Source organism: Astyanax mexicanus, chromosome 5, assembly GCF_023375975.1.
Source record: "Astyanax mexicanus isolate ESR-SI-001 chromosome 5, AstMex3_surface, whole genome shotgun sequence".
Taxonomy (NCBI): Eukaryota; Metazoa; Chordata; class Actinopteri; order Characiformes; family Acestrorhamphidae; genus Astyanax; species Astyanax mexicanus.
This window is the reverse complement of record NC_064412.1, coordinates 46,397,478-46,413,139: the sequence shown is the minus strand read 5'-3', so window position 1 is coordinate 46,413,139 and position 15,662 is coordinate 46,397,478. Positions and strand designations below refer to the sequence as shown.

Sequence of the window (15,662 nt, the reverse complement as noted above, 5' to 3'; positions counted from 1 at the left end):
TGAGGAGTGATGGTGTGTTAGTGAGGAGTGATGGGGGTTAGTGAGGAGTGATGGGGTGTTAGTAAAGAGTGATGGTTCGGTAGTGAGGAGTGATGGTGTGTTAGTGAGGAGTGATGGTGTGTTAGTGAGGAGTGATGGGGGTTAGTGAGGAGTGATGGGGTGCTAGTGAGGAGTGATGGGGTGTTAGTGAGGAGTGATGGTGTGTTAGTGAGGAGTGATGGTGTGTTAGTGAGGAGTGATGGGGTGTTAGTGAGGAGTGATGGGGTGTTAGTAAAGAGTGATGGTTCGGTAGTGAGGAGTGATGGTGTGTTAGTGAGGAGTGATGGGGTGTTAGTGAGGAGTGATGGGGGTTAGTGAGGAGTGATGGGGTGCTAGTGAGGAGTGATGGGGTGTTAGTGAGGAGTGATGGTGTGTTAGTGAGGAGTGATGGGGTGTTAGTGAGGAGTGATGGGGTGTTAGTGAGGAGTGATGGGGTGTTAGTGAGGAGTGATGGGGGTTAGTGAGGAGTGATGGGGTGTTAGTGAGGAGTGATGGTGTGTTAGTGAGGAGTGATGGGGGTTAGTGAGGAGTGATGGGGTGTTAGTAAAGAGTGATGGTTCGGTAGTGAGGAGTGATGGTGTGTTAGTGAGGAGTGATGGTGTGTTAGTGAGGAGTGATGGGGGTTAGTGAGGAGTGATGGGGTGCTAGTGAGGAGTGATGGGGTGTTAGTGAGGAGTGATGGTGTGTTAGTGAGGAGTGATGGTGTGTTAGTGAGGAGTGATGGGGTGTTAGTGAGGAGTGATGGGGTGTTAGTAAAGAGTGATGGTTCGGTAGTGAGGAGTGATGGTGTGTTAGTGAGGAGTGATGGGGTGTTAGTGAGGAGTGATGGGGTGCTAGTGAGGAGTGATGGGGTGTTAGTGAGGAGTGATGGGGTGTTAGTGAGGAGTGATGGGGTGTTAGTGAGGAGTGATGGGGGTTAGTGAGGAGTGATGGGGTGTTAGTGAGGAGTGATGGTGTGTTAGTGAGGAGTGATGGGGTGTTAGTGGGGGTTGAGGAGTTTTTTGGGTCTTTAATACAAGGTTTTTGTGTGACAGTAAGAATATATACAGTAGAAGGTCATGTTAACGGATAAACTCAGACACAGTGCTGTGTACGTACGCTGTTGATGTTTTGGTGAGGTCTGAATGCTAAGGGTGCAGTGAACAGGGTCATGTTCTGTATATTAACCTGAACCACCAACAAGAAACCAGTTCATTAAGGATTGATGAGGAACGCGTGTCTGAGAGCATGCCGGGTACAGGACAGCATCCCGCTCTCAGAATCCTGAAGGTCAGAGTTAATTTCCTGTGTTTTGTCTTTAAATATTAATGGTGAGAGTGTATTCTGTACAGATTGGGGTAGGGCAGCTGATATGGGTTTATTCTTATGGGGTTTCAGGATCATCCTGGATTTTCCTGCTGGTTGGATATTTAATTAACTGACAGGAAGCTGCTGAAATCCTTAGTTCTAATGCTAAAATCCCAGTCGGTGCTGAAACATCTGGGTTTTGCTCTTCACTTGTTTTGTTGCATTGGGCATTTGCTAATTGGCTGTGAGGTAAATTGGACTCTGCACTGGCCCGCTTGTTGTGTTGGATGCCAGGTAAGCCCAAACCCATTGAGAGCCCACATACAGAACCCATCTACCCCTCATTACCTACGGCCCTGCCGTCTGAGGCTGCAGCTCGGGTGCTGAAGGAACAGTGTTCAGCCGATCTAGCGACGCAGCTGGCAGTGCCGCCACCCTGTTGACCAGTATTGGTCCACTCTCACCAGATCCGGAACAGGGGCCCGCTGGGTCATTAAGAGTGAAGGATGTGGTGGGGAGCAGCTAGGCAGGTTGTAGAAAATAAACCTCACTGAGGGGGTGTGGCTATTCTCTGTGAGTGTAAAATGGGGAGGAGCTAAAGGTGTTTGTTTTGTCCTACCTGAAAATTGCCCCGACAGATGAGCCTAGCTTTGTGCAAGCTTGCTGTTTTCAGCAGATGGTATACGGCTTTATGAGGCCGGGCAGAACTTTACAAAGGCAGGACAGCGAGAGAACGGGCCGAGTGGAAAACGCTCCACGGCGAGGTACATTAAAATTTTCGGACACGACCTGACGAGCAAAATGCCCAGGAGGATGGTTAACGACTTTCTCATAAATGCTCGATTTGTTGCAGCGCTCTGTTTCAGATCAGAAGAAATTCTGAAGGACGAGTAAACACTCAGAGCAAGGTTCTTCTACACCAGAACCAGACTGACGGTCACTGCCACATTTACCACAAACAGTGATCATTTACATTCTAATGAATAATCATTAGATCTAATGAGAAAAAAACTTTACTTTATTTTTGTTATTCCCGTTCAAAATTCAGCATCACTCTCAACACTCTCACACCAGGTAAGATCATTCTAACACGGCTGTGGGGACACGGGGTCGATCAATATGATCACAAATCAGTAACATTCTATATAATATAAACACATGAACCTGACTAGACCATTCTGAGGTCAGGATAAAAAACTGAGATCAAGCCAAATATCTCCTGCTTTACAACTCTACCCTATATACATACACTATACACCTCTACCAGCCCTATATACATACACTATACAGCTTTACCAGTCCTATATACATACACTATACAGCTTTACCAGTCCTATATACATACACTATACACCTTTACCAGTCCTATATACATACACTATACACCTTTACCAGTCCTATATACATACACTATACACCTTTACCAGTCCTATATACATACACTATACACCTTTACCAGTCCTATATACATACACTATACACCTTTACCAGTCCTATATACATACACTATACACCTTTACCAGTCCTATATACATACACTATACACCTCTACCAGCCCTACACAGTAGAAACAAACAATAAGTGTAGTACAATACACTTATTGAGGGATAGAATACTAAATTGAGACTTAAAAAAATATATACATAAATATATAAATACAAAAAAACTATAGAAAGTGTGGAAGTAAACAGTCGTAGATATGAGGTAGTGCAGTAAAAGAATAAACTAAGTATAGGAGGTATTAGTAGATTATGTAGTATGACTATTAAACATAAACATAAACATGTGCAAGTATTATATTTAAGTTAGGTGCGTAGTGTAGTGTCCAGGGGTGCAAAAGTACAGGATGTACAGTAAAGTGTCCAGGAGTGTCCTATTTACATGCCCTATACATCTTTACCAGCCCTATGTTCATACACTATACACCTCTACCAGCCCTATTTACATGCCCTATACATCTTTACCAGCCCTATGTTCATACACTATACACCTCTACCAGTCCTATATACATACACTATACACCTCTACCAGTCCTATATACATACACTATACACCTCTACCAGACCTATATTCATGCCCTATACACCTCTACCAGTCCTATATACATGCCCTATACACCTCTACCAGCCCTATATACATACACTATACACCTCTACCAGCCCTATATTCATACACTATACACCTCTACCAGCCCTATATACATGCCCTATACACCTCTACCAGCCCTATATACATACACTATACACCTTTACCAGTCCTATATACATACACTATACACCTCTACCAGCCCTATATTCATACACTATACACCTCTACCAGCCCTATATACATACACTATACACCTCTACCAGCCCTATATACATGCCCTATACACCTCTACCAGCCCTATATACATACACTATACACCTTTACCAGTCCTATATACATACACTATACACCTCTACCAGCCCTATATTCATACACTATACACCTCTACCAGCCCTATATACATACACTATACACCTCTACCAGCCCTATATACATACACTATACACCTCTACCAGCCCTATATTCATACACTATACACCTCTACCAGCCCTATATACATGCCCTTTACACCTCTACCAGCCCTATATTCATACACTATACACCTCTACCAGCCCTATATACATACACTATACACCTCTACCAGCCCTATATTCATACACTATACACCTCTACCAGCCCTATATTCATACACTATACACCTCTACCAGCCCTATATACATACACTATACACCTTTACCAGCCCTATATTCATACACTATACACCTCTACCAGCCCTATATACATACACTATACACCTCTACCAGCCCTATATACATACACTATACACCTTTACCAGCCCTATATACATACACTATACACCTCTACAGGGGCGTAGCAGCAAATTCTGGGCCCTGTACACCCTCTATGTTAATGGGCCCCTATCCATGCCAGTAAACAAAGGAAAGTGAGCGAAAAAAAAATCAGGATTTTCATGGGCCCCTCTCCCTACTCGGGCCCTGGGTAGTCAGGTCCACTTTTCCCCCCACTACCACGCCCATGCACCTCTACCAGCCCTACATCCATGCAGCCCATAAAAGCCTGTACATTTTGAGATCATTTGTCCAACTACTTTTGAGCCCCTGAAATGAAGACGCTTTGCAGAAAAATGTCTTATAGGTTTCATTTCAAATCCAGTATATATATATATATATATATATATATATATATATATATATATATATATATATATATATATATATATATATATATATAATGGTATATTGTTTAGGAAAGAGAGGGGTGTTATTTCTTTCTCTAATTTGCTGCTTGTTTGCTGATAAGAGAGAAGAAACACAAAGAAGCCGCTGGTGCAGGTTCCGTTTCTGCTGCTGCTGGATTTAGCCTGATTGCCTTCCTTCAGAAAGGCCCATTCTTTCTTCGGAGACGCCGCCCACTCTTACTGTCCCAGATCCGCCGAGCCACGGCTCCCTCAGGGCCACTCCCAGCTTCATTCTGATTGGTTAAAGGAGATGTTTGCTCGATCAGGTGGCACAGCATATTTCCACTACACTGGCACATTAGGGTAATTCTCTATTAATCAAAGCATAGTGAAGCTCTCATAATGCGCACTGTAGTGCAGGGCTGACAGATCAGTCACTCGTTATTACAATACGTTTCATCTAAAAGAATAAAATTATGTTGTCCCTGTGTCTAACTATTTTCAGTAACAACATAACCTAAATAAATCCTAACTCAGAGTTTACTGCAACTCTGAAATACATTTAGACGTTTTAGAGTTTAGTAGTGCCCGACCTACTGATGGCTGAATCACCTGACCACAACCACCTAGAGCTGGATAATACACTCACGGCTTTTTTTTTTTTTTTGAAGCAATCAATTTTCCAATCATTGTAGAACACATTATGTGCAATTTTATTCTTTATATTATTCTTCCAAATTTTCAAATATTGTTTTAAATTCCAGAAGTATTACTACTCGGACAGGTTCCACTATTGAACAAGTTAGCGAATATAAATATCTCAGCATCCATCTTTCTTTCAAATCCCATATTAACAAACTCGCCATTAAGTGCAGACAAAAGCTGGATTCCTTTATCGGAATAAGTCCTGTTTACCCGTGCGCGCTAGAAAAAGAATAGTGGAGGCAACCATACTAGCAGTGCTGGACTATGGGGATGTAATTTATAAAAAAGCGTCCGCCAGTGCTCTCAAACCATTAGACTCAATCTACCATTCTGCTTTTAGATTTATTACTGGCGACCCTTACACTACTCACCACTGCACACTATACGATAGAGCTGGTTGGTCCTCACTAGCTGCACAAAGAGAATCTCATTGGCTAATTTTGATCTATAAATCACTCTCTGGCCATTTGCCAGCTTATATCTCTTCACTGATCTCACTTAATAACAATACATATCAGACTCACTCCAGTGGCTGGATCACCTGTGAACGGAAATTCACTACAGGATTTTTTAAATGCTTTTTATTAGTTTATCTTTTTCTTATTTAGATTTTTAAGTTATTTTAGTTATTTAAATGTATTTATTATTACTTTTCTTATCATTCTTAACATTTTACTTTACTTTTAGTATTTTTTAAATATTTTTTAGAATTTTCTTTTTTACTAATATATTTTATTTATATACATTAAATGTTGATTTGACTTTTATTTTTGTACTATTTTATTCCTTATTATTTCTAATGTTTTAATCTCCTTGATGCTGTACATGCTTGGCAACATTGTAAATGAGGTTCACCCTCATTTTCCCGAGTGAAAATAAAGGTTGATTGATTGATTGATTATATTTAGCAAATTTATAATTCCCAGTATCTGGAAAACAGAACAACAGTAATTCCACTCCACAAAGGAGGTTTTAATCATTTTACACCAATATCAGAAAGATTATTTTTCCTGTATCAACAAAAAACATGCTTCCCAATGAACACAAGAAAAAAAGGTTGTGGAAGCAATACTGATATTCGTGCTGCATTATGGTGATGTGATCTACAGATATATGTCAGCAACTACACTGAAACATCTGGGGCCTCAGGTACTAAGACTTGCGTGGACTTCCTACTAAAATGTTCTGTACGCTCAGAGCTGAAAAGTTCTGTACGCACAAAAAAATCTGGATTTAGGCAGAATTCCAAGTACTTTCTCTTAGTACATCACAAGAAACTTAAAATCCAAAATCCAAAGTGCACGAAAACATCACACCTGCCATGACTCCTCCCTCAATTACGCAGAGTATAATGTCATAATAATAATAATTATTATTAATATTATATACACGTAGAGTAATAACTAATAATTACCCATGTTTAAATGTATTATTCTAAGATGGATAATACATGCTTCCATTTAAATGCTTTAAATAAGTTGCTTACCAAGAAGCCCCCCGTCACGCACTCAGCTTGTCTTATCCTCTTATGCTCTTGGAAATCTGAAACAGTCATCATCATGGGCCAAAAAAGTATAATTTTCACGGAAAGCGCGCTCTCAGTGAATTCGGCCATTAGCAATATTTTACAATAATGCCAACGCTGCCGTCTCCAACAACTCCAGCGCAACATTTAATGCATTTTTTATATAATCTAAGCTAAGTGGAAACACGTTGAACGATTATTTCAGTAAGCCAATGAAATTGTCTGATTAATTTACTTTATTGTACCCAATAATGGCTTATTACTACAATGTGTGCATTGATGTAAATTTACATTTTTCATTCTCAACTCACACAAATCCTACCACATACCTTATTCTATTCTCAACTCACACAGATCCTCCACATACCTTTCCCACGGGTCTTAGGTCAAAGGTCACGGAGTAAGTCTCCAGTGACTTGGGCTGTATTCGGAATGGCATACTACTATACTGCGTACTGCATACTGCACTAGTATGTACTGCATACTACACACTGCCCAGTATGTAGTATTCGGTACTGCAACACTTTTGATTGTAGTACCCTACATGGCCCCATGACACACCAGTCAGTCCTCTGTAGTGCTCCGAATTCCTCACAGTGAGTTGTAAACAGAAACAACCCAAGAAAGTTCCAGTTATATTTAAATACGTTTTCCTATTTATTTTAGTAGATTACTATTTTCATCTATGTAAGTACCATCAAGAAGAAAACATTTAAACAAACTCTTATTCATATTTACACAATCTCAACTATAAAAGAAATGAGACACGTTGCACAAGTGAAACAATTTTATTAATTTGTATTCAAATCATTCCCTTATTTAAAAGAAAAATATGTAGTAAAACTGAGGGAATTATTTATTAAATCAAAAGAACGATTTTTTAAACAAAGGTAATTATTTATTAAATTAACAGAACGATTTATTGGAATTATTTATTAAATAAAGAGAACGATTTATTAAAACTGAGGGAATTATTTATTAAATCAACAGAACGATTTTTTAAACAAAGGTAATTATTTATTAAATTAACAGAACGATTTATTGGAATCATTTATTAAATAAAGAGAATGATTTATTAAAACAGAGGGAATTATTTATTAAAGTAACAGAGTAATTTATTAAAACTGATGGACTTATTTATTAATATAACAATCATTTATTAAAACTGAGGGAATTATGTATTAAAATAACAGAATAATTTATTAAAACTGAGGAAATTATTTATTAAAATATCAGAATAATTTATTAAAACTGAGGAAATTATTTATTAAAATAACAGAATAATTTATTAAAACTGAGGACATTATTTATTAAAATAACAGAATAATTTATTAAAACTGTATGTTGCTGCACACTGCGGAGGGTCCCGGCCGCGGATAGCGTTCGGCGCGGCAGCGGAGGGTCCCGGCTGCGGCGGAGAGCGCTCGGCCGCGGAGAGCGTTCGGCGCGGCAGCGGAGGGTCCCGGCTGCGGCGGAGAGCGCTCGGCCGTGGAGGGTCCCGGCCGCGGAGAGCGCTCGGCGCGGCACCGGAGGGTCCCGGCCGCGGAGAGCGCGCGGCCGCGGCAGCGGAGGGGCTCGACAGCGGTGAGCCGATACTTTCCAAAATAATTCCCTTAATTTAAAAATATATATATATTTCCATAATTTCAAAATCTCTCGCACTCGCCACCATCTTGTTTTTTTCTGAAGCGAGCTGGAGGAGCCAGCCGCAATGCATGTTGGGATGCAGTACACCACGAAGACAGCTCTCCATGCACACTGCGAAATCGGGGCGGAGTAGTACACCATCCGGGTACCTGTAGTGCACTACAGATTCTCAGTTTGGTCGCATACTGCGTACTGCATACTAGCTTTAGGCAGATTTAGTACGCGAGTAGTATGTAGTATGCCATTTCGAATACAGCCAAGGTCTAAGGTCAAGAGGTGACAGGTGGTGGAGGTAATTATAGGTTCACAAACCACTCTTGTGCGGAAGGGGTGTGGAACATCTGTTTCTAAGGGGTGTGGACAAAATTGTATATAAGCTGTGGTGAGTTTTGAGTCTCAACGTGATCACTACAATAAAGAAGCTTCTCCTCTCGGCTCTGCTCTCCTGACTCTTCTCTTCTCTGAACAAGAAAGAAACTCTTCAACAGCATAAAGGATATCTTAACATCTGTAATTGCAATGCGTCGCCAAATGACAAAAACACAATACATACATACAAAAAACATGCGTACGCCCAAAACGAATGTGCTGTGGGGGAACGCACATTCTCACATTCAAGTCAAATTTAGTACATCTTACCATGAGCATGAAATATGGCGTACGCACCTTTAGTAAATGAGGCCCCTGAACTCTGTATAAAGATTCATTACTGGTGACCCATACAGAACGCACCACTGTTAAAAGGGTTCAGCCTGCATAGCCAGCTTCCATCAGATCTAGAGGTGGGCGATACCGGGAATTTTGGTATCGATCCGATACCAAGTAAACGCAGGGCCAGTATTGCCGATATCGATACTGATACCGATACTTTTTAATATTTAAGCTTTATAGATCCAAATGATCCAAAAACCTAGGATATAATTTCACCAAACATTGTAAGTGATAACAAAATACTTTAGTATCACAATCAACATTTTTTTTAGAAACAATGGAAAAAAGCTTGAATATCGATATTTTTACACGAGTATTGCTCAATACCAATACCAGCGTTGGTATCGATATTATCGATATTTGGATCGATCCGCCCACCTCTAATCAGATCTGTTCCCAGTGCCAACCAATGCCAACCAACCTCACCTGCTGGTTCTTATATTGAAGGTTGTGACCAGTAAGATATGCTCCAGCCAAGGCAAAGACAAAGTCAACTCAAAGTCAAGGCAAGGACAACAACAGGTCACATCAAGACAAGTCAAATCGATTCAGGTCAAGCAAAACTCTTAATTAAAAAAAAAGCTTTTCAGAAGCGTTTCAAAAAGGTTAATTTAAGTTGTTTGTTTTTTTGGGGGGAAAGCTTTTTTTGTACCTTTTGTTTGTTTTCCTGCCTTTTCCCCCTACCTTTCTTAAGGGTGTAATCTTTGTTTTCACCACTGTTCAGCTGTGGTATAGTGGTGCAGCAGTGGGATGGTAAGTCATAGGTTGCTGGTTTGAACCCAGCTCTGGGCAGCTACACTACAAAAGAACAATCACATCAAAAATTCCACTGTTATCAGGTACACTCCCCTATTTACCTTCCTACAATAATATACATTTATTTAATACATTTGTTTATTTTTGGCAAACTAATTTTCCATCCAGCTCTCACAGGTTTTTCTCTCTGCGTTTGGGTTTGTTCACTGAGGTTGGGTGGTCTTCTCTTGCCATTTCTCTGACTATATGCTATCATACATCACAAAACTGCTTTTTGAAAATAACACAACTTAAGCAGACTTACTCCAGTGGCTGGACGTTCCTCCTCAAGAGGGGTTTCACTGATTTAAATGAAACTGGAATACACTACAGGGAACTCTAAAGCTCTGTCACTTAATCAATTCAAACTATTACTCTCTAACCACCTCCATACAGCCTGCCATTTTTTAGCTGGTATTTTGGTATGTTTTAGTTTAGTCTTTGTTTTTAGTTGATTTTAGTAAAAAAAAAATGATTTATTTATTTATTTTAAGATTTGAGTTTGTATATTTAACTTATTTATGTTTCCTTTAACTTTCCTTTTGCTCTTTCTATAGTGTTTAGTTATTGCAGCAAACGTTTGTCTGTTAAATTACTTAAATTATTAAATAATTTTTTGTTACTCTTTTACTAATTTTTGTTACTTTTAGGATTCTTGCACTTATGTTACTATTACATATATTTTTTATCTCATTTTATAATTCCTAAAATTCAATTTATAATTCCTAAATTTTTTATCAATCTATATTCAATGTATTGGCTTGGATAAATTGTAAAGGAGTGCCACCCCCAATGTACTCCAAGTTTAAATAAAGGAAAAAAAATCTACACTTACGCTCATCAAACACATACATACAATGAAAACTAAAACTGGATCTCCTGTAAGTCACAGAAGCCTCAGTATTGTTATATTAAGTTTGGTATTACAGCTCATCTGTGTGTCCTGCTGCAGATGGGACTCTGTAACAGCTGCTCTTACACAAGCGGAAGAACTGAACACTGTTAATGTAAATTTGATATTTCAAGGTGCTTCACTCTCATACATATATATGCACACTCAAATATATATTTATGTTTATCCTTCTATGGCCCTTGTGGCACATTTATTTTGATTGTATTATTGGATAGAAGAGATAAATACACAACTCACATTACAGAGCCACTTCCATTAAACTCTGTAATGAGTTTGGGGAAATGGTTCTTTAAGGTTTAAATTCAGGTCGGAAGGTTAGTAAATGGGACATTTTCAATAGAAATTCAGGCCACGCTTTTAGATTAAGCACACAGTCAGATTAAAGAAATACACAACCACTACAGCAACCAACCGCAATCAAGCTCCACTCTGGACTTACTTTGACCGTACCAGCACTTCTGAACAGACAGAAGATTTCCTGTGAGTTAACAATGATGAATTACCATCTACAGGGTGGCCCTGCTGATATGAAGCACTTTATATCTGTGAGTAGTGTTGTCACTGATGCCCTCGGACTGATTAAACGTTCTTCAGCAACGACAAAAACAATTATTTAAAAAAATATCCAGCAGACACATTATAGTTTCAGTATCATCATCATCATCATTATTATCATCATCACAGTGTGGGCATGTACAATATGAACATCTATCATATAAAACAAACAAAATCATACACTTCTGTTTTTTGCGCTTGATACAAAAGGAAGATCCACACTGTTCTTACTCTCTCTTTCTAAGTTCTACCAGTGTCAGATTACATCTGCCCAATATCATTTATTAAATTCCATTGTTGGGTTTGTGAGAGCATTATTAATATCACGACATGTTGTACCACTGAACTTATTAATAATTAAAATATTATTTAATAGCATAATATATTTATATTACAATATATGGCACAGAAATAAATGACAATGTAACTTTTTTCATTGTCATGCAGCCCCAGGTATAATAATAGATAATTATATTTACAATAATTTCTGATTTTCAGTCTGAACTTCACACAGCGCTGAGACCCAGTACTGTATTACTGCTGAACTCTGGAATCCGGCCAGAGGCATTACAGTGTGGAATTCTTGTTAATCATAATTCTACAGCATTTTGGAACATATCTCCATAATCTCTATAATCCCTTCCTCCTGCCATCTGCTTGCTGAAACACGCCGCTGAAAGCCTGAGCTAAAACTAACGTTAACAAAAGCCTCTCTGCCGCCGGCCGCAGGTTCTGGACTCCATTGCTACAGTTCTCAGGAATTTTAAAAAGATGGGTCAGGTTTTGTCCGGTGTGACTTTATGAGCTAAAGCACAACAAATTATGTCATTTACATTTACTTTGATGTGCATGATGTTTATTTCTAAGAAATAAACTACTGTAAATTCAAAATCCTGATAATCAACCCTGCTCTTTATTATTTATTTAAATACGTTATTTATACACCTCAGTAAAGGAGTGAAGGAGCAGCTGAGTTGGTGATCAGAGCGAGGGTGGTTTTGTAGGACCGAACCTTCATCGGGGTTGGTACTAATGAAGCAGATGATGGGAACGATAAACCTACTCACTGAAATAATGTAAATTATATTAATTATAATGTAAATCATATTCAGTGCATTTTTATACATATTAACAGACTGAGCTGCCTTTCTGCTTGTCAGTTGTGTTTAATGATTCGGCAGTTCTGCCATATCAGAGACCTGGATGAGGCTGCTGCTGGATGATTTAACTTCAGTACTGATATTAGTATTAATTCAGCATTGATTGAATTAAAAATATTTAATATGAGACATATACAAGATGGCCGTAATACTGCACATGCTACTAAGGTTACCATCTGAATACATTTTATTTCCAAAATAGATTGTACATGAGTGGTATGTGTGGAAATGTTTTTTCCCTTTCACTCTGCATTCCAGATCATTTGGGTTTAGGATGGACTTAGACTGTGGAAAACTAACAATTTACTGTTTATTACACAACAACATCTGTGTCCATTCATAGTTCTGATGTATTTTATATTAATCTACAATGTAAAACACAATCTGAAAAAATACACTGAATAAAAAGGTGTGCCCAAACTTTGATTGGTATTGTCTATTTTTTTGAATATTATATAATATTAATTATTAATTTAATACACCACAGAGAGATACAGCAGCAATGGTATTAATTCAGTAGATACTGCTTTAATACTGGTTATTATTGTACAGTAATACAGTGCCAGTTATACTGTAGAAGAAGATTTGTATACGGATCAATCACTGCAGAACCTCAGCTCTGTTACTGTAAATTTACCACAGTTCTATTCTTGGAATTTTGAGACAATGAAGCTAAAATCTAATCCAGAAAAAGTTGCATGGAAAACAAAAAAGGACCTCTCTGCTGCTGAAAAGCGTCAAATAGTGCAATGCCTTGGACAACATATGAAAACATTGGATGTTTCACAAACACTTAAGCGTGTACTGTGAAGAGATTTGTGGCTGATTCGGAGAATAGATGGGTTCGTTTTGGTGGATGGCCACCATGTCCCAACAAGGCTGCAATGTCAGCAAGGTGGGGGCGGAGTCATGTTTTTGGCCGGAATCATGAGGAGAGAGCTGGTAGCCCCTTTAGGGTCCCTAAAGGTGGAAAATGACCTCAGCAAAGTATACAGAGTTTCTGACTGACCACCTTTCTTCCATGGAAAAAAGAAGAACCGTACCTTCCATCGCAAAATCCTCTTCATGCATGACAATGCAACATCTGATGCTGCAAAAAATACCTCTGTGTCATTTGCTGCTATGAGCACAAAAGGAGAGAAACTCATGGTGTAGCCAACATCTTCCCCTGACCTCAACCCTATAGAGAACAAGCTATCATCAAGCTAAAGATCTATGAGGGTAGGAGGCAGTTCACATCAAAACAGCAGTTCTGGGAGGCTATTTTCCTATTTTGACATCATGCAAAAAAAAATTCGAGCAACTCTCCAAAAACTCACAAGTTCCTGTTAACATGTAACTTGGCCTATTAGGATGTTTTTGATTGAAATAGCTCTTGATTTCAGTGAATGTGAAATCCTCCTAATGCTGCAAATGACAACCTATAAAATGTTTTAAAATTCTGCTGTGCATAATAATTTAGCTGTTTATATATATTATAATTATTATAATTATTATATATATATAATTATCCATCATTTTGTTTATCAAAAAACAAACAAAAAGGGGCGTATACTTTAATGCAGCACTGTATCTGTTTATAATAATTTATTATACATAGATAAGACATTTTTATCACTTTTTATATTTAGTGTTTAAGTAAGCAGGAAGTAACAGCTTCATTTTTGGAAGTCCGGAAGGGTTTTACATTAAATGATTAGTATTGTTGTCAGGGATTAATCCTGAGACAGAAGAGAATCTCACAGTAGAACCCTGTGCAGCTCAGGATTAGAGTTAGGACTACGCCTAATCTGCAAGATGGAGGACACCCATAAATGAACTCCCACCAATTAGTAGGTACAGGTCTCCTGGGCTCCCCTGCCACTGCCCATTTCAGGTCATTAAATGCTATTGGTTCTCATTGGCCTCAATTACACTGTAATCCTCCTGCACATCTGCAGGTCCGGACCGATGTGTGCTGTAATACATAATAAAAGCCAGGCTGGTTGCATGTCTGCTCAGAAATCCATCCCTCCTCCTGGTGTCCAGGTGCTGACACTGTTCCCAGACAGTGTGAGGAGAGCATTCAGCAAGATCAATGCTCGAAAAGCTCCTGGGCCTGACGTTTCTGGTTGTGTGCTGAAGAACTGCACCTGGAAACTAGCAGAGGTTAATACGCACATCTATAACACCTCTCTGAGTCAGACTGTGGTTCCCACATGCTTTAAAGCAACCACCATAATCCCTGTCCCAAAGAAGGCATCATTAAGTTGTACTCACCCCCATCCTCATGAAGTGCTTTGAACGGCTAGTCATGCACCAAATTAGGGCTCCCCCCTCCAGACCCCTACCAGTTTGCATATTTTGGTTAAGCAATTATACTACAGGAACGAGGTGAGCCGCCTGGCCTCCTGGTGCAAACACAACAATCTCTTTCTGAACGCAGAGAAGACCAAGGAGATTGTTGTGGATTTCAGGAGAACTCACACACAGCACACTCCTCTGTCCATCAACGGAACTGCTGTGGAGAGGGTGAGCAGCACCAAGTTCCTCCCCCCTTTTTTTTTTTGGCTGTAACTTTGGCTAGGAGAGTAATGCAATTAAAATCCCCTGTACGTTCTGTAAATATGCAGTTTTGACAGTAAAACCACTTTGCAACCACGTCATTGCTTTGCCTGAACTTAAACAGCTGGGTGTGTTCCTGTCTCCGGCAGCCGTAGGTCGTCTTGGCCGCGGTGGGTGACGGCTTTGTCAGGGAGGCTGATGTCCTGATACGGCCGCTCTAAGCCTTGCATCTGGAAAGCAGATTAGGAGAATGAAGCCCATTCACACGGAACGCTGTGTGGGGCAGATACTGCTCTATCGCCTCTGTTTTCGTGTACCACATGTCAGGTTGCTTTGAAAATCACCCCGCTGCATTCCCATCTGCATACGAGACACTGCGTTCAGCAGAACACCACCAGACAGACTCATTACTGCGATACCGCACGCTCCACCACCACACGCCGCAATCACTTTCCCATTGCGCAGTTTATAACAAAAGCCAGGAGAATGCTCCTTTTTGCTGTGATTCAATTTCCCATGTTAATTCTCTGGAATCTACGATAATTACTGTAATCT

The 15,662-nt window shown here is 39.4% G+C and overlaps 1 protein-coding gene and 1 long non-coding RNA gene across 5 annotated transcripts in view; both read right to left on the bottom strand.

Annotated features, from left to right (window-relative positions):
* pex5la (peroxisomal biogenesis factor 5-like a) overlaps positions 1-15,662 on the bottom strand; it is a 126,438-nt gene that overhangs the window by 85,986 nt on the left and 24,790 nt on the right. The window lies entirely within an intron of this gene.
* Positions 3,262-4,538, bottom strand: LOC125802292 (uncharacterized). Of its 2 annotated transcripts, none has more exons than XR_007439327.1 (3): positions 4,396-4,538; positions 3,445-4,020; positions 3,262-3,380 (listed from the first exon to the last, which is right to left on the bottom strand). It is a non-coding gene; the product is annotated as an uncharacterized LOC125802292 (long non-coding RNA). The 2 variants fall into 2 exon arrangements; XR_007439328.1 differs by having other exon boundaries at positions 3,445-3,892.